Source organism: Vitis riparia, chromosome 19 (assembly GCF_004353265.1).
Source record: "Vitis riparia cultivar Riparia Gloire de Montpellier isolate 1030 chromosome 19, EGFV_Vit.rip_1.0, whole genome shotgun sequence".
Classification (NCBI taxonomy): domain Eukaryota; kingdom Viridiplantae; phylum Streptophyta; class Magnoliopsida; order Vitales; family Vitaceae; genus Vitis; species Vitis riparia.
Genome location: NC_048449.1, coordinates 20,201,947 through 20,221,870, shown reverse-complemented (window position 1 = coordinate 20,221,870; position 19,924 = coordinate 20,201,947). Strand labels below are relative to the sequence as shown.

At 34.6% G+C, this 19,924-nt stretch overlaps 2 long non-coding RNA genes and 1 pseudogene across 3 annotated transcripts; 1 reads left to right on the top strand and 2 right to left on the bottom strand.

Moving 5' to 3' along the window:
- Positions 1-19,924, top strand: part of LOC117908304 — a 68,658-nt pseudogene that overhangs the window by 33,075 nt on the left and 15,659 nt on the right.
- LOC117908613 lies at positions 115-918 on the bottom strand. Its single transcript, XR_004650226.1, has 4 exons — positions 780-918; positions 523-598; positions 305-374; positions 115-211 (listed from the first exon to the last, which is right to left on the bottom strand). It is a non-coding gene; the product is annotated as an uncharacterized LOC117908613 (long non-coding RNA).
- Positions 3,061-19,825, bottom strand: LOC117908612. Of its 2 annotated transcripts, XR_004650225.1 has the most exons (5): positions 19,711-19,825; positions 19,249-19,383; positions 18,857-18,964; positions 18,231-18,702; positions 3,061-3,228 (listed from the first exon to the last, which is right to left on the bottom strand). It is a non-coding gene; the product is annotated as an uncharacterized LOC117908612 (long non-coding RNA). The 2 variants fall into 2 exon arrangements; XR_004650224.1 differs by lacking the exon at positions 3,061-3,228 and having other exon boundaries at positions 18,184-18,702.

The window sequence follows — 19,924 nt, the reverse complement described above, 5'->3', positions numbered from 1 at the left end:
AACAAAATTGGACAAAATCCAGTATAAAAATCAGATACATCACGGGATGCACAAATACTGTCCAACATGATGTCTCCAAGCTAAGAAAAGATTATTAGCACCATACCGCTCTGTGCAGTTGATCAACTGAACAATGATTTCCCTTTGTTGTCTGATAGCATCTCTTATCTTTGCAACAGTTCCTTGATCAGTTTCAGGCGCCTGAAGAAATCTGTCCAACAAATGAAGCTAATGAGAATTGTATTGATGTTGATGATAGAAAATGCAAATTGAATTACTAAATTAACAAGTAAAATATACATACCGACAATTTCTTCCCAATATTTCTCACGAATATACTCTGTTAATTAAAGAAAGCTGTCAGATGCAAATATCTGCACATCAAGAAAGCTCAGTTTCAATATAGTATATGGCCAGGTGTTTTCAACCACAGCCTGGACAAAGCAGTATTAGAACAATCAGTCATTGAAAATTTTGAACATTAGAACCCAAAGATGCAAATAGGAAGATATTTTTATTCACTTGAGTACTCATTGACAGCATCAGCATGAAAGTAACTGGGAGGTGCAAATTGCCGCCTATTGTTCCAATTTTGCAACTGCAACAATAGTTTGCTCAACAAATTAGAACAACTATATGGACAATATAGTGACAACCTTAAAATGCATATGACTTTTCACCAAGTGCAGAATATTAATGTCATAGAACATCTTCCAATTAGAAAGCAAGAGCTGAGCAAATAAGAATCTACAGACTCAACAACTTATGCTAGTATGTACCTGAGAGAGCAACTCAGCAGTTACAATGCTAATCCTCTGTTGAAAGGATTCTATGGGGTGCCTCCTATGAGAGGTGACCTCAGGGGCAGGTTCCATTAGGTTAGGGGGCATGGCAGGATTCAACTAGAATCCTGGCACAAGGCCTGCAAAAAGAGTAAATGCATTACAAGAATTTTAACTGGAATGACACCTTATACAATGTCAGAAATTTAATTAATTTTTGCAAGTAAACTGTAAAAGGAAACTGCCAAAAGTGCCAAAAAGGAAACACAACCACAGCCAAGGTAGGTGCAACATGGACCATCTGACAGAACAAGGAAACACAAAGAAAAACACAATCAAGCAGTGGATACGGTACTATCTAAAAATCCACAAAGAATCCCCTTCCACAAAGATTATTTTTTTTCTTATTCTTTTTCTTGTTATTCTCTTTCCCTCGGTATTTTATTTTTTAAGAACCAAATATCAGTCTAGAAGACAACTCATAAGACTTCAGAGGAAGCATCTCATGCATGGTCTTTCTACACTGGTAGTGTAATTTTTTCTGATACTAAATTTTAATTAAATCTCTAGTGTAAGGAATATTGCAACTCAGTTTTTTAGGAGTGACATTAGTAATTATCTCATTATATGCTCCTCTGCATAACAACATTTTCACGGATAGTTAAACTAATTATCCTTTTGTTAGAGTTTGGTGATCCGAATTCAACCCAAAAAGCCTCTCTCTCTCTTTCACACACACACACACATATACATACATAATATATATATATATATATATATATATATATATATATTTATATTATAAATATATCATATAATACATTTATATATATACATGAATAAATTAATATATATATTTTTGTATATATAGATATTATAAATTAATTTTAATTATAACTAAATACAAAATAAATATAAATTTATAAATAAAATTATCAATATTTGAAAATAAAAATACTTATATATATGTATTATCATTTATTTTATGTCATTGAATACATCCGAATTGGATAGATTTGTATAAAATGTGCTTTCAAATTCTGAATATTATTGGGAATCTCACAAATTATAATCTTACGTGTATCAATTTCTTGAATGAGATAACTTTGATATGTTTATTATTGTTTGTTTTATAATTTTTTAAAGTTTTTTTTTTTACCAATACTCTGAGTTTTGATCAATTCCATCTCATTAATATTTTTTTTGTCAAAATTTTCATCAATATTTCCGTAAAAACAATATTTTCATCTTTTCATACAATTAACATGTTAGTTCATTGCCCATAAGAACAAAGAGAAAAACAAGATTTGTGAATAGAGTATGATAGATTCTAAGAAATTGGTTGCCATGTAATAAATCATAAAGAGACAAAAATAAGGAAAAAAAGTTGGAAAAGAAAATCTAAAGTCATAATATGAACCTTGGACAACAACTAGAGATAGTAGAAAAGGAGTATGATGTAAATGCACTGAGTGCTTATCTTTACACTAACCCTTAAGAGCTTGTCAACAATTGAGCTGAGGCATAGGTAATATTCAACATTCTCACCATCACCCTTTTTGCATTAGTTTGAAAACTATCATATCTATCATAAAATACTTAGTATAAAAAAATTCACATGTATAGAAAGCAAACATGAGGTAAGAAGCTCATTTGATCAAACATGTCTAAATTTTGCAAACTACCAAGTTTGAGTCTTTTTAGGAATACGAAAAATAATGCGACAAATTGCTTCTCAATAAAATTGTAGATGATGAAAAAGGCTCATTACCATTATCATTTGTTTACTCTAAAGCATTTTAATTCAAACTTCAAAAACCTTGAGAGAACAACGGTGAATAGATTGGCATACATTCATTAATATGTGCTCCTCATACATTTCATTAGTGTCTTATTGCATATTAAAATTACAAAAATCAGACCTCATAGTAGAGTCTAGCATATTAAAACACTCATAAAAGATAGATTGTAAACATAACGTGGATGGCGTGCTTGAATCAAGGAAGGCACAAGTAATTTATGAATCAACAACAAACTATTCTTACATCAATTTTCATCTCTTCCTTTTGACATGCTTGTAAGAGTAGTAGATCATGAGTTCTCTGTAGAGTGTTAATGGGTGTAGCATCCCTGCTATCATTATTTCAATTCAAGACTATTAGCAATTTGAAGTTGCCTATCCAATTTGATCAAATTGAAAAAATAGGTAATTTTTTTTAGAATTTCTGGAATAACATGTTGATATCCCAACTACATAGATAACTTCTAAAGTGTCAAGGGGCATTGAAGTGCAAAACAATTAAGAGTTAGAGACATTACACTACCACATGTGAATTTTCAATAGCTTAGAGAAATGAGGTGCTAAATCATTGTCCACTTATTTCGAATGAGTATTGTGTTGCATCCACATCACTATCTACTTTGCTTTAACTTTGAAAAATTACACCTGAAGGGAATTAAGTCAAATTCCCAACATGTGAGAAAAAAAAAAGAAAAAAAAAGAGAAAACACATGCCAAACAAATAAAATCACATGCATAAGACAGTATTCACGTGGTTCGGCAATTTGCCTATGTCCACGGAGTTGCAGGGATATCACTATTATCAGGGAAGAATACAGAGTACAACTTGCGGCTACAATATTTTCTCTTTTGTATAAAAACACAGCAACCACACCACACTAAAAAACCCTAATTACAAAAGGCGGTTCCACAATGGGCTAAACGGGCCTATCGGCCCAAGCCTTTGCTCCATGGACTAAGCCTCAGTAATCTCCCATTAAAAAAACCACGTAATATTATTCGGGTTGGGTCGTCAAACTGGATCAAACAAAACTAGGCTTCACAAAGCCCAACAAATCTCCTACTTGGAGACTAGTTCAATCACCAACATCAAACCGCTATCCTCCAAGAAACAATCCCTCATTCCTGCAACTCATCCTCCTATCCTCAAGCTAAAAAACCAATTGAAGCTGTGCACAGCTTCAACTTCTCAATAGTGACACCCTTAGTCAACATGTCTGTCGGGTTCTTAGATCCACAAATCTTCTCAAGTATTACCAGTTTATCTTCAACAAGGTAATGGATAATATTTTGTTTGTATATGCTTCAACTTTGAATGAAAAGCCAAATTTTTGGTAAGAAAAATTGCACTCTAATTGTCACAATGTAAAATGCCTATCTCTTACTTCTTACCCAATTCATCTAAGAAACCATGTAGCCAAATCATCTCCTTTCTAGCTTCAGTTGTTGCAACATACTCAGCTTCTATAGTAGACAAAGTAACAATCTTCTGTAGATTTGAAGCCTATGATATAGTTGTACCACCTAGAGTAAAAACAAACCCAATAGTACTCTTTCTACTATCAATATCACCAGCAAAATCAACATCTACATAACCTTGCAGTTTCAAACTTGCACCTGTGTAGCAAAGACATGTATCTAATGAACCCTTCAGATATCTTAGAATCCACTTGACTACCTCCCAATGCTGCTTTCCAGGCCTACTCATGAATCTGCTTACAACTCCCACTGCATGTGCAATGTCTGGCCTTGGACACACCATAGCATACATCAAGTTGCCAATAGATGAGGCATAGGGCACCTTGCTCATATGGTCCCTTTCTTCTTCTGTCTTCGGTGACTGTTCTTTGCTTAATTTGAAATGACTACCCAAGGGTGTGCTCACTGGTTTAGCTTCATTCATGTTGAACCTGCTGAGAACTTTCTTCACATACTCTGACTGTGAAAGCTTCAATGTACCATTAGCCTTGTCTCAATGATTCTCATACCAAGGATTTGCTTTGCAGCTCCCAATCCTTCATTACAAACTGTTTGGACAATTGCTTCTTCAGATTATTAATCTTCTCAATGCCAGACCCTGCAATAAGCATATCATCCACATACAACAGTAATATGATGTAAGAATTGTCAAAAGACTTAACATAGTAGCAGTGATCAGCTTCACATCTCTTGAACCCAATTCTATGCATAAAACTGTCAAACTTCTTGTACCACTATCTAGGAGCTTGTTTAAGGCCATACAAGCTCTTTCTCAATTTGCAGACTAGATTCTCTTATCCCTGAACAATGAACCCTTCTGGCTGAATCATGTAAAGGTCTTCCTCCAAGTCACCATGAAGGAATGCTGTCTTCATATCTAAATGCTCAAGATGTAAGTTTTCTGCAGCCACCATTCCCAGTACAGTCTGATTGTTGACATCTTCACAGCTGGAGAAAATATCTCTGTGTAGTTAATGTCCTCCTTCTGCTGGAACCCTTTAACAACTAATCTGGCCTTGTAACGTTTGCTACCATCATGCTCATTCTTTATTATGTATACCCACTTGTTGTGCAAAGCCTTCTTTCCTACTGGCAATTCAGTCAGTTCCCATGTCTGATTTCCCAACAAGGAATCCATCTCATCCTTCATGGCTAACTCCCACTTGCTTGAATTCTCATCTTGCAAGGCTTCATCATAACACTCTGGCTCACCACCATCAGTTAGTAGGAGATAATTTAAAACAGGTGAATAACGTTGTGGAGGTCTAATGTTCCTGGAAGATCTATGAACTTTAGCTACAGGTGTACTCAGATCTACCTGTGAATTTACATTCTCCTTATCTTCTTCACCCATTTTTTGGACAGTACTTTTAGTCAATTCATCTAAGTTGACAAACTTAGATTTTTTTTTATCTATCTCTGTAACATCTGACACTACAGTTGACCTATCCTTGTACATAACTTGTTCATTAAATATCACATTTCTACTTATGATGATTTTCCTATTTTGTTTATCCCAAAACCTATAGCCAAATTTCTCATCACCATAGCCAATGAAGAAACATATTTTAGACTTTGCATCAAGTTTACTACGAGCATCAGAATCAATATGAACATAAGAAACACAACAAAAAACTTTTAAATGTGAAAACTTTACCTCTTTACCGCTCCAAACCTCCTTAGGAAGTTAGAATTCCATGGAAACTAATGGTCCTTGGTTTATCAGGTAAGTTGCAGTGCTAACAGCATCAGCCCAAAAAGTTTTTGGTAGTCCAACATGCAACCTCATACTTCTAGCACGCTCATTGAGAGTTCTGTTCATGCGCGCAGCCACACCATTCTACTGTGGTGTCCCAGGAATGGTCTTCTCCATTTTAATTCCCTGTGCAGCACAATACTCACTGAACCCTCCATCTATGTACTCTCCTCCATTATCTAACCTCAAACATTTTACTTTCAAACCTGTTTTTTTCTCAACCATGGCCTTCCACTTCTTAAAAGTTTCAAATACATCAGATTTATTTTTTAGAAAATAAACTCATACCTTTCTACTTGAGTCATCAATAAAAGTGATGTAGTACCTTGAACCTCCAAGGGATGTAATCGGAGAAGGCCCCCACAAATCAGTGTGTACAAGTTCCAATTTTTCAGCCTTGGATGTCTTGCCAATTTTCAAGAAGCTCACATTTTTTTTGCTTTTCTAAGATGCAACTTTCACACATGTCAAAATCAATGGACTTCAATTCTGGTAGTTTTCCACTTGAGAACAACATCTTCATCCCTTTCTCACTCATGTGACCAAGTCTGCGGTGTCATAGGCTTGTATCAGTACTTGCATCAGCAACTCCAATTATGTCTCTTGGACATGAGGTCATATACAGAGTACCGGTCTTCTTTCCACGAGCCAATACCCTAGCTCTCTTTGTAACCTTCCAAGTACCACTAACAAATAGTATTGCATGTCTTTCATCATCAAGTTGTCAAACAGAAATCAGATTCCTCCTTAGGTCAGGAATATGTCGAATCTCCTTTAATAACCAAACAAACCCATTGGGCAACAATATTCGGACGTCTCCTAAACCCACAACATCCAAGGCTGAACCATCAACTAAATACACCTTACCAAAATCACCTGTAGCATAATTCTGTATGATATCTCGATGTGGAGTGGTATGAAACAAAGCTCTTGAATCCAAAACCCAACCATCAAGTGGACTATCTACTGCAAGAATTAATGCATCATATACCTCTTCTATTATAGCATTAGCAGAATCATCTTCATTATTCTTCTTAGGACTTTTGCATTGCCTTCTAAAGTGACCTGTTTTCCCACAGTTCCAGCATTGTACTTGTTGGCCTGATCTAGATTTGCTTTTGTTTTGATTAGAATTTCTGGATTTTGATTTACCCCGGTTTGAATTTCTGTTATTACCTCTGCCTTTTGTCTCAAGGTTTAGGGCAGAACCAGATCCTGAGGTTTACCTGCATCTCTTCAGTGAATCTCCTCAGCCAGAATTAAATCTCGTATATCATTATACTTGAGCTTTTTCTTTCCCGTAGAATTGCTTACTGCCATCCTCATTGCCTCCCAACTGTTTGGCAAAGAAGCTAAGACAATCAGAGCACGAATCTCATCATCAAAATCAATTTCTACAAACGACAATTGATTTGTGATTATATTAAATTCATTCAGATGTTGTGCTACTGATGCATTCTCTACCATCTTCAAATTGAACAATTTTTTCATTAGATGCACCTTATTGTTTGCAAACGACTTTTCATATATACCGGACAAAGCTTTCATCAGATCTGTTGTGGTCTTCTCCTTTACAACATTATGTGCAACAGACCTAGACAAAGTTAACCTAATAACTCCTAGAACCTGTCTGTCAAGAAGCACCCATTCCTCAGCCTTCATGCTCTCAGGTTTTGTCCCCAAAAGTGGCTGATTCATGCCTAATTGGTGTCTCAGCTGATTCGTGTCCAGCTGGTGCTCCTTGATTGAGGAAGTAATCAACAAAATTTATAACCTATTACACCATATACTAGGGTAGCAAAGACAAAGCTACTATAGCATAGTGGCTCTAGGATCGTTCACTGGGATGGGTTTTCACTTCACAAATGATATTAATTCAAAGCTGAATTGGTGCCTTTTCATTTCAAGGTTAGCTTTAAAAGAAAACATAATCTTTGGTGGAAAAGGTTGGTTTTAAGCTAACCAAAAGTAGTAACTGATTTTAATTACAAAGAAAAGTGTTTCTTGGAGTTTCAGATTACTAGGCTCAGATTCATCATACAAAAAGGAGAGTTCCGGTCACTTGTTTCTTTTCCTTGCATTAGAGAATTAACATATAGTTAATTCTCTAACCGGTGTTGTACAGATGCTTCCCATTAATGGGTTCAAACACTAAATCCCTCTCACTGATGCATCTTGCAATGGCTCATACCTCTCACCTAGCACTTGCCATTCAAGGTGATCTTTAACCTTGGATTACCCGTCAAAAGCTCGCAAGAGATAACTAATGGATGTCTCATTGGAGTCCAAAAGCTTACCAAGTGTTACCAATTCTAGAAAATCCTACCTTCAAGTCACCTCCCAAAGGCTCGCAAGGGGTAAACTCGTGAATCTCCATGGATGGAGATCACTTGCCTTACGAAGTGTTGGCCCAGGTGATTTAAAGGCGTTTTAAGTTAACTAAAAAGATAAAAACCATCAACGGGTCACACTTTCTCTTCATTAAAAACTAAAACAACAAAACTTCCAATTTATGCATGAGGGAACTTACCCGGCTTTCTTCACTCCAAGAGACGAAGAGCCTAGCCTCTCATCCTCTAAGGAAAAATCCTCAGAGTTTGATTGGCTAGAAAGAAAACTAATAAGAAAACAAGAATATATATGAAAAATAGAGCAAGTGCTCTGTTCGTTGATTCTATATATGATATATTATATGATGGATTATATTTTTTTACAATGGATGCAAGGGAGTTTATATAGGAAGGTAATTTACCCTTCATTGGATACTTCCTAGCTAAGGAATTACATGAGTGGCTGAATACAAGGAGAAAATGGAAATTTAGACACAAAAATATCAGAAGAAAAGATCTAAAAGAGTCGGTGCACAACTATCGGGAAACTTCAGGATCGTTTCGCAGGTGAAAATAAGGTCTGCGAGATTTCGCAGATGTACAAAAAGGGCTGCGAAATTACTTCGTAGCAACCGGTTGATTTCGCACCGCTGTTAATTGGATTTCATCTTGTGGTGTTTGGCTTCCATCGCGGCGTGAAACTTCAGGGGGAATTCACAGCACTGTGCAAAAAGGCTGCGAAATATCTCGCAACAAAAGGGTGATTTCGCAGCACTTTGCAAAATCTTCCTTCAGCTTGGAGTAATCGGCTTCCAACGGCTGTAACTTCCTCATTTCGACTCCAAATTGCACACGGTTTGAAGCATTGGATTCTTGACTTCCTGAGCTTTGAAATGGTATATAGCATGTAGAAAATGGACTTTGGTAAGTGCTCCAAAAGTGTGAAAGAAGACTGAAGCTGCTGTCCTCTGTTTTCCTCTTTGCTTTTCTCCTTTCTCCGTTGTTCTTTCCTTGCATACTTTGAACGACTTTGGCAAAGGGCTATGGAGCTCCAAATCTTGGTTCTTCATGAGTTTGAGCTCTTCATTGCTTTGCCATGGATTCCAAATAACTCTCCTCAATCTTGGATTACTTTGGTGATCAAATTACTAACAAAAACACCAAAACTTACACAATTTGATTAGAATTGATTGCAAGGGTCCTTAACATGTTAATTGGGTTAAAAGGCAATAACTACTACTCAAAAGTGTTTAAAAGAGTTAATTACAAGCTATGAAATAGCACTTTTTGAGTAGTAATCAGTGGCAAATGCAATTTCCTCCCATAGAGACAATCTTCAATCTGCATCCTCCAATATGCAAAGTCTGTGCCATCAAACTTTTCTATTCCAGACGCCTTTCCTGCTTCCTCTACCATTGCTCCCACTTAAACCTAACTCTAGGCTCTGATACCAGTGGAAAGGAATTAAGCCAAATTCCCAACCCGTGAGAAAAAAAAAAAAGAAAACACACGCCAAACAAATACAATCACACGCACAAGACATTATTTACGTGGTTCGGCAATTTGCCTACATCCACGGAGTTGTAGGGATATCACTATTACCAGGGAAGAATACAGAGTACAACTTGCGGCTACAATATTTTCTCTTTTGTATAAAAACACAACAACCACACCACACTAAAAAACCCTAATTACAAAAGGCGGTTCCACAATGGGCTAAACGGGCCTATCGGCCCAAGCCTTCGTTCCATGGATTAAGCCTCAGTAAATCTCCCATTAAAAACCCATGCAATATTATTCGGGTCAGGTCGTCAAACCGGATAAAACAAAACAAGGCTCCACAAAGCCCAACAACACCTACAATAAAATAGTTAACCTTAGAAATTTTCCCAACATGTAAAATAAAAGCATAGAGTAAACAAAATCATTTTGACAAACAGTTATCAATCATTGAAGTATAAAACCCTAAAGATTGATATCTTTGAAGACACACAATTTGAAATTTACTAATCTATGGATTTTATAAAATAGGTGAAGTGACCAAAAAATATATAACTAACTCATCTAATAATCAATAGTTGACATAATTATACTCTCAACAAATGTTGCTAAGTTCGATTACCTAGCCACTATCCTAATTGCTCTTAACCCATTGATAGTAAAATAAAAATGACGCAACATTCAAAAGTAGGACAAATGTTAAAATTGCAAAATTATATCTTAAATTTGAAAGGTAGCAGAAATTTTAAACACCACTAGATTCCTTAACCGTATAATAGATATGAGTTCCTTAGACAAGGGAAATCTTTTGGTGAAGGAATAATAATAACTTCTTAAGCAACTTTAAATCTTCTCGAATGCAAACCTTTAAGTAACACAATTAGTTTGGTTTGAATTACCAATTAATGACTATGTCAAAATGTACATTGGTTTAAAAATGCTAACTTTCAAAATTAATAATCAAGTCCTTTTTTGCTTCATATGCTAATGTATACCACAATTACCAAAATAGATTTTAAAAAAAGCAAGATTGATGCCATTTTTTTCTTTTATAATGAGGGAAAAAATCACATTGCCCAACTAGTTAATTGTATGCTACCTTACATATGTTCAATTTTTTTTTTTAATTTTTTCAAAATTTCCATTTAATCCTTGATGTTTGCAATTATTTTCATGAATAATGATGGTCATGGGAGCCTCTTGGGATATACTAGATGCAAGAGTAGAATTTGAGTAGAGTTAGAGTATCAAAGTTGCCGGTAGATCAATGGAGTAATCATATTTCCATAAATCAAAAGTTTTAGGCTAGTTGAGGGGCTTAGAATCATCCAAATAACCTCATGTAAAAATTTTAAGTTCTAGATTTTTTGAAAATCAATCTCACCAATTTTTAGAAGATTTGGAGATCATTTTCATAAGTGAGAAGTTTTTTTTGCCAAAAATGGTGCTAGGATGGACAAGCACAAGCCTTGACACCATTTCTTCTTTATCTTGACACCATTTTGAGCTCTAAAAGTAAAACTTTTGGAAAACATGGAGACTAAGTGGCATCACCTTTTGCTTTGTGCCATTTCTCATTCCTCTGCCATCATTTTATGCTAAAACTATGGAAATAGGTGGGTCTGCATTTTTAGACACTTCCTAAGCCATCATACCTCTTATTTTGATTTATGATGCTTCAATGGTATACCATATACATACATACATACATATATATATATATATATATATATATATGTATGTATATTTCTTAGTTCTTAGAGGCTTCTTTTCTTCTTCTTAGGAGAGCCTTAGAAGAGCTTTGAGGGAAGAGACCTTGTTCCACCTGAAACTTCCTGCTATTACCCTTTTTTACCTACTATTTTTCTCGTTTTATTTTGGTTGTAATGTTTCAAACTCATTTCTTTCGATTACACTTAGATGTACTTACTTTTAAGCTTTGGTTTAATACAATATTAAAGTAGAATATAATTAGGTTTTAAAGGATGATTTCTTAACACTATCTTTGTTCTTCACTTTTGTTCTAGTTTCATGCCTTTTGAATAGTAGTTTAGGCTAGGGAGAAAGGGTTCCTTAGGAGGTAATTAAAGATATATTCACCTTATAAGTTGGACCTCTTTATTTTCAATTTGAATACCATGCCTTGATACTTGAAAATTAGAGTTTAATGGACCTTTTGAGGGTATCTCAATGCTTAATAGTTGAGAGCCATTTTGACTTGAGGCCATTATTGAGCCGCTAAGACTATGATTTGACAAGCAAATGGGAGTGGGGGCTTTAAGGATTCACATAGAGGTCAAACTCACAAGTATGAGGCATTAGGTTTAATTAAAATATACTTGTATTGAGAATTCCCCCAATGAGAGCACCCATAGGTAATCTCATTTGTGTTAGCTTAATTAAGAGTCATTTCATGGACAGAAAGGAGTCCAAGGGGTCCTTCAATCCTCAACATTTTGGCAAGTCTAATTAAATTAATTCTTGGCTCAATTTTAGACCATTTTCCTTGTTTTAAAAAAATCCATCATCCATTTTTTCTCAAATAAATGGATTAAAGAGGTTTCTTGATAAAAATTCTATTTATATTCTAAATCTTTCCATTTCCCTTGCACCTCCTAAGGTCATCTTCTCGAAGTTCAACACTTAGCTCATAGGGATTTTAAAATTGCAATCAACTCCTTATGCTTGGGAAACTATACTTGAAATACACATTTAGGAGCGATCAAGTTTTTGATGTTGTTGCTAAGAAAGGAGTATCACAAGGGGGGCAACGAAGTCCAGTAGGGGTTTATTTGGTTGTAATGATAAGTAAAACCTAATGAATTATGTTTGCCTTTGTTTCCTTTTATTTCATTTTATTGCACTTATACATATCATTATTTATTTATTTATTTTATTCATTTACCTGATGATTGTGGCAGATTGTGAAGATTATGTTGGTTGAGATGTTGCATATTAGTGGTTATCTTAATAGACTAGATTAGACTAGGGATTGTCAAGGCCAATTAGTTATATTTATATTTATATTGACCCATCCTAACCTTCCAACATGGTTTAGGATGGTGGCAATTATGATAAGAATGATCGAGGGAAATGAGATTCCTCAAATTCAAACTTAGAGATTTCCTTTAGGAGCCTATGTCAAGTGCCCTTTCAGCATAGTAATTCCCTACAATACTTCGTTGTTTCACATTAGGCTGACTATGATTTAGCTACTTCCTTAAATCTTGGGGGTAGATAGGGAGAATTCTTATTTCCATTTTAAAGAATTTGAGGCAATATATGGTACTTTTCAATAGCCTAATTACAATATGTACATTATGAGACTTAAGGTATTTCCATTCTCTTTAAAAGAAAAGGTGAAGTTGTGGCTTTATGGATTAAGACAAGGTCTATTGGTAATTAACTTGTAATAAAACTAATTTTTTAAAGCAATACTTCTCCTTTCAACATACAACAACCATAAAGAGGAAATTATACCTTTTAAATAAAATTATAAGGGTCTATACCATGATTATTGGGAGAGGTAGTGAGATTTGATCAACTCGTGTCTCTATTATGGCTATGAGACATGATGTGTATTTAGCCTATTTTATGATGCATTAATTCCTCAATTATGCCAATTTGTTGGGGACTATGTGCAATCGGGAATTTGAGCAAAGAGCTTAATCAAGCCAATGATTCCTTAGAGCAATTAGTTGAAAGATCTTAAGTTTGGTACTCTTATGAGCCTAAGGAAATGGTTATTAAAGGAAAAGAACGATCAAACGCCATGAGGAAGGAGGGTGGGGGATTTAATCTAAATGAGGAATGTGACATAAATACCCAATTAGATAAATTGGCTAGATGTTGAGGTAAAGGATTTGAAGAAATTGATTGAGGTAAATAGTATGGTTATAAGCCCTGATGAGGTATGCTTTCGCACAATATGATAATACATCACACATAATCTATCATTGTCCTATAATTCCTAAGTTGAAAGAGGAAGCATGAGCCCATTAATGTTGTAGGTGCTTTTAAAAAAATCCCTCCTAAAACTCACATTTTTTTAGAAATTTATAATTTGGGATGACCTAAGCATCCAAATCTAGTTGGAAGAATGTCAACGGAGGGCCTTCTCAACCTCAAACTCAATGATTTCCACAAAACCAACCCTAATCAATGAACAATTCCCTTACCTTTCTCTTCTTTAACAACAAATAGCTCTATGTGTCCTTCCTCTAAAGAAAACTTGGGAAGACAAGAATTTTAATTCCTTCATAAAAACCAAGTTAACCTTAATAATTAGGCCACTCAAACCTTAAATGACCTTAGGTTATCCATAACAAAGCTCACAAATGCTTTGTCAACCTAAGAAAAGGGTAAGTTCCCTTCTTAACCTCAACCCAATCCTAAGGGATAATTTAGTGTAGATGAAGGGAACTTAAGTGAGCCAAGAATTGATGAGGTGAAGGCTATCTTGTTTTGAGGAGTGGTAAGGTGATAAATGGGTTAGTTGAGGGAAGAGAGACTAGTAAGAGAGTGAGAGAAGAAGAAAAGAAGAAGGAAATTGAAGGGAAAAGTGAAAAAAAAAAAAAAAAAAAAGAGCAAGATAATGGTGAAAGAGAGTGGGGAACCCAATGAGCCAGTTACACACTCTTTCCCTTATGATTTACAACCCAAAGGAAAAAGAGACACATACCCACAAATTTTGGAGATGTTCAAGCAAGTTAAGATGAACATACCATTATTGGAAGCCATTTATCAAGTGCTAACTTGCACAAGGTTTTTTAAAATATTTATGTATTATTAAAAGAACGATTGATGAATATGCAAAAAAAGGCCTTCTTGACAAAACAGGTGTGATCATACAAAACAAGAGTTCAGTTAAATATAAAGCCTTAGGATGCCTCACCATTTCATGTGTGATAGAGGACTTAAAAATAGATAAGGCATTGCTTAATTTAAGGGCAAGCGTTAACTTGCTTTCCTACTTGGTGTATTACAAATTAGAATTGGAGGAGTTGAAACCCACCAACACTCTTCTCTAAGCTGATAGCTCCATAAAAATACCATAAGAAGTAGTTCTGGATGTTTTAGTTTAAGTGGAAAAAAATTTCTATCCTATAGACTTCATTGTTTTAGACACCCAACCGGTTTTGATTGCCATCAATCCTATCCTAGTTATCCTAGATAGGCCCTTCCTTGCTACTTCCAATGCATTTATTAATTGTTAGAAATAATTAGGTAATGCAATTAACATTTGAAAATAAGACCCTAGAGCTTAATATTATCAATTTGATGAAACAAGTACCCCTAGATGTTGATGATGTGCATGAGGAGAATGCTTAATTGATTCTCCACACATTCATACTCTTTGCATGAAGGATCCTCTTGAGTTATGCTTGATTCAATTCATTAAGTCCCCTCTTGAATGAATCTTTAGAGCTAATTAATGCTTTTCAATCTTTGAATTCATTTCTGGTTATAGAAATTCCCAATTGGATGGCCAAATTTGAGAAATTGATGGAGCTTGATGAAGAAGAAAAATAGGCTGAATTGGCACCACCTAAAACAGAGTTGAAGCCTTTCCCATCCACTCTCAACTATGTTTTTTTGGAACAAAATGAGAACTACCTTAGCTGAAGCTTGTTGCTACTACCTTGTTTTACCTAGTGTTTTATTCATTTTAGTTGGTTTGTAATGTTTCAAACTCATTTCCTTTGATTATACTTAGATTTGCTTACTTTTAAGCTTTAGTTCAATATAATATTGAAGTTGAATGTGTGATTTTAATGATGATTTTTATATAATCTATTTTTATTCTTCATTTCTACTTTTCTGTCTTTTAAGTAGTAGTTTAGACTAAGGAAAAGGTGGTCTTTAGGATCTTCGTTGTGCCCATGATATGAACCTCAAATCTTAAGTAATTAATAATATAGTCAACTTGTAACTTTAAACCTCTCTATTTTCAATTAGAATACCATGACTTGATGCTTGAGATTGGAGCTTAGGGACCTTTTTGAAGGCACCCAAAGAACTTAATTGTTGAAAGATATTTTGACTTGAGATAACCATTATTGAGTCCTTAATTCTATGATTTGGAAGCAAAATAGTGAGGCTTTAAGCATTGCATATGAAGGTTTAACTCATAATTATGAGGCATTAGGCTTGGTTAAAATGTACTTGTGTCCAATTGGAAGTATCCATAGTAATCTCAATTGTATTAGCTCAATCAAGGTTCATTTCATTGAAAAAAGGGAGCACATGCGATCCCTTAATCCTCAACATTTTAGGAAGTCTAACTAAATTAATTCTTAGCTCAATTTTAGTCTATTTCCATTGTTTTAACAAAATCTATCATCCCTTTTTCAAACAAACGAGTTAATGTGGTTCTCGTATTAAAATTCTATTCATCTTCCAAATCTTTTCATTTCCCTTACACCTCCTAAGGTCAGCTCCTTGAGGTTCGACTCTCGACTGATCACTGAGATTTTAAAACTACAACCCACTCTCCATACTTAGGGAACCACACTTTGAATACACATTTTGGAGTGATCAAAGCAAATTGATAAAAATGAAACCATAAGAAATAAGGAGGAAGGCTAGGATTTCAAACCTGGAATAACTTTTTGTATCAATTCAATCTTCATCAAATAACAATATCTGGGACAATCTTCACTTGTTTCCCTTTGACTTCTTTCCAATAGACATGGAAAATGAGAGATTATGAGTGTCTGCACTAATACAAGGAAACCAATCTCTTCTAGTATTGATTTGAATTCAGAGCAGATATTAATTTCAGCGTATGTAAAGTGAAGTGAGGCTGCCTGTTGAGTATGGTAGATTTGTCAAACCAGAGATCCAAGAGAACCATTTCTTTCGGCATGATATCAATCCAAATAAGTCATGAATTTGAAGCTCTATAAGTGATGTTAGGGCTCTCTATTAAGTCTGTTAATGTTGCCAAACCATAACAACTCCCAATTGTGAGTGCCCATAGGGTGGTGAGGGCATGCATGTCTCCTGGAAGTAATGTCAATTCTGGGCAGTCATAGATTTGAAGGTTTGTAAGTGAGGGAAGCCTATCTATCAAGTCTGATAATGTTGCCAAAACTAGTAGTCCTAAACTATGGTTGTCTGTTGAGTGCTGAGGGAACACGTCTTATGGCATTGATATGAGTTCAGGGCAAGGATGAATTTTATGCTGTGCAAGTGATGAGAAGCTACTTGTCCATTATGCTAATGTTCCCAAACCCTAATAGCTCATAATAAAGTGAGTTTGAAGCATGGTAACATGTTGAAGCAGCTTAATTGGGGAAGATATCATATTGTGTATGCCAATTAACAACAGTAATACGAAGCCTCAAGTGTAGACAACTAAGGTTTCAAGGGTGGTGAGATGCTGAATCATTTGAGATCGATAGAGACATTAGGCCTACTATTGTACCACTAAATTTTTGATAAATTGAGAGATATGAAGTGTGGCAACCACTGAGAGACCTTAATCTATGGCAAACTTCACTTTCCATTTACTTCAGAGAAGTGAGCTTTCGCAGCCACTTCACTATCCGATTTTTATTTGACTTCGCAACAATTATATCTATAATAAATAGTTAAAGCCATAAATTTTCTGACATGTAGAAAGCAAACATGAAGTAAAAAAATTAGACATTAATTATAGCTATCAAAGTAAAACCTCTGGCAATTAGTTAATCTTCAAAAGAAGAGGGTTGAATTGCAGACCTCAAATGTATTGTAGACAGCACATCTGAATTTAATAGATTGGAATTTTTTAACACTATCAGATGAAGGAAATATTAGATGAATAATCAAAAGCTTCTTAAGCAAGGTGAAATCTGCAATAAAATAGAAATTCAATCAACTCTAGTACTTTCCCAAACTCAAGTGAAAAAAATTAAAGTAATGATAGAAAAGGCTTGCATTACGCAAAAGTGTTTTATAAATTTTATATGCATGTGACACTAGTGATGTTTTAAATACATAGAAAATGGAAGGAAAATATTTGCTTTGACTTCATATTTGCAAATGCATAAGAATCAGGTGAACAAAATGTAACCTTCTTAGATCACTGATTGCAAAGTGGCATAATAATGTAAGCCAATAAAAGAAAGATGAGAGTGATAACTCAAGCTTCTAGTTCCTTGGGATTAAAGTTGGGAAATGCAAGAATGCAACCAGTGGTTTCAAATTGAGACCAAAAAATGGTTACAAGCATTTTAACCAAGGTGAAACCTACAACAAAATAGTAATTAAATCAACCCCAATATTTTCTGGAACTTTAGAATATAAAACTTAAAATAACATGATTAGTTTGGCCTTTGACTATCAATTCATAATTGCCTACTTGTACATCACATGGCAATTGATTTGAAGAGACAAATTTTCAAACTTGTTGAAACATTTCATCAAATGGATAAGTTATGAACATAAATAACAAAATCACTTTTTCTTAATATTCTAATACATTCTAGGATCATCAAAACAAAATTCATCTCATTGTAGGATATTGAATAAAAATGAAGCCACAAAAAAAAGAAAAAAAGAAAAAAAAGAAAAGAGAAATAGTGTGGATTTTAGACCTGTAATGTGTCTATATCAGTGGAATCTTCACCAGATATGAATGTGTGGGATATGAGCAATCTTGCGGCAAGTCTTCATATGTTTCCTTTTGTCATTTTTCCAAGAGGTGTTGACAATGAAATATTTTGAGTATCTTCACTTGATTCCCTTTGACTTCTTTCCAATAGACTTGGACAATTGAAGATTATGAGGGTCTGCACTGATATGAGGGAACCAATCTCTTCTGTCAGCAATGTGAATTCAGGGCAGATACTAATTTCAGGGTATGTAAAGTGAAGCGAGGCTGCCTATTGAGCATGGTAGAGCTGCCAAACCAGAGAAGTCTTGAATTGTTAGTGTTTACAGAAATCCAATAGAACCATCTCCAGAAGCCATGACTTTGAAGCTGTATAGGCGATGTTCGATTCTCTATTAAGCGAGCATTTGCAGCCACATCAATATCTGATTTTGCTTCAACTTTGCAATGATTATCTGTAATAAAGTAGTTAATGTCATAAATTTTCTGAACATGTAGAATGCAAATATGAAATGACAAGATCACACAATAAGTATAAGTTTATAACTACCAAAGTAAAAGCACTAGTAATTGCTCAATCTTTAAAAGAAGAGGGTTGGAATTCCAGACCTGAAATGTATTGCAGACAACACATCTGAATTTTATAGAGATTGGAATTTTTAAACCCTTATCAGATGAAGGACATATTATATGGATAATCAAAAGGCAAGGTGAAATCTGCAAGAAAATAGAAACTAAATCAGCCCAAGTATTTTCCCAACTCAAAGTGTAAAAAATTAAAGTAATGATGGAAAAAGAGTTGCTTTAATTTTATATGTGCATGCAATACAAGTGATATTTTAAATTCGTAGAAGAGGGAAGGAAAACATATTTGCTGTGACTTCATATTTGCCAATGCATAAGAATCAGGTGAACAAAATATAGCCTTCTTAGATCATTGATTGCAAAGTAGTATATAATATGAAGCGAAGGAAAGCAATCTGAGAGGCTGGATCATGAACCTGAAATATGCCAGAATGGCAGAGACAACTCAAGCTTCTAGTTCCTTGGGATTTAAGTTGGGGAATGCAAGAATGTAAGCAGTGATTTCAAATTGAGCCAAAGAATAGTCACAAGCATTTTAAGCTAGCTGAAATCTGCAACAAAATAGTAATTAATGAAACCCCAGTATTTTCCGGAACTTTAGAATACAAAACTTAAAATAACATGATTAGTTTGGCCTTCGACTACCATTCATAACTGTCTAATTTTACATTGCATTAGCATTTTATTTGAAGAGACAAATTTTCAAACTTGCTTAAGTTTTTCATCAAATGGATATGTTATGAACATAAATAAAAAAATCACTTTTGCCTTATATTCTAATACATGCTAGGATTATTAAAAAAATAAAATAATTCATTTCATTATAGGATATTGAATAAAAATGAAGCCACAAATGAGAAAAATGGTGGATTTTAGACCTGCAATGGCTCTCTGTGTCAGCGGAATCTTCATCAGATATGAGCAATCTTGGGCTAGTCTTCATATCTTTCCTTTTGGCATCTTTCCAAGAGGTGTTGACAATGAAAGATTTTGATTATCTGCAGGTTTTTGTGGAAATGAATCAGTTCTGAAAGTGATGTCAATTCAGCGCAATCACAAATATGAAAAATCAATATAACACTCTCAACAGAT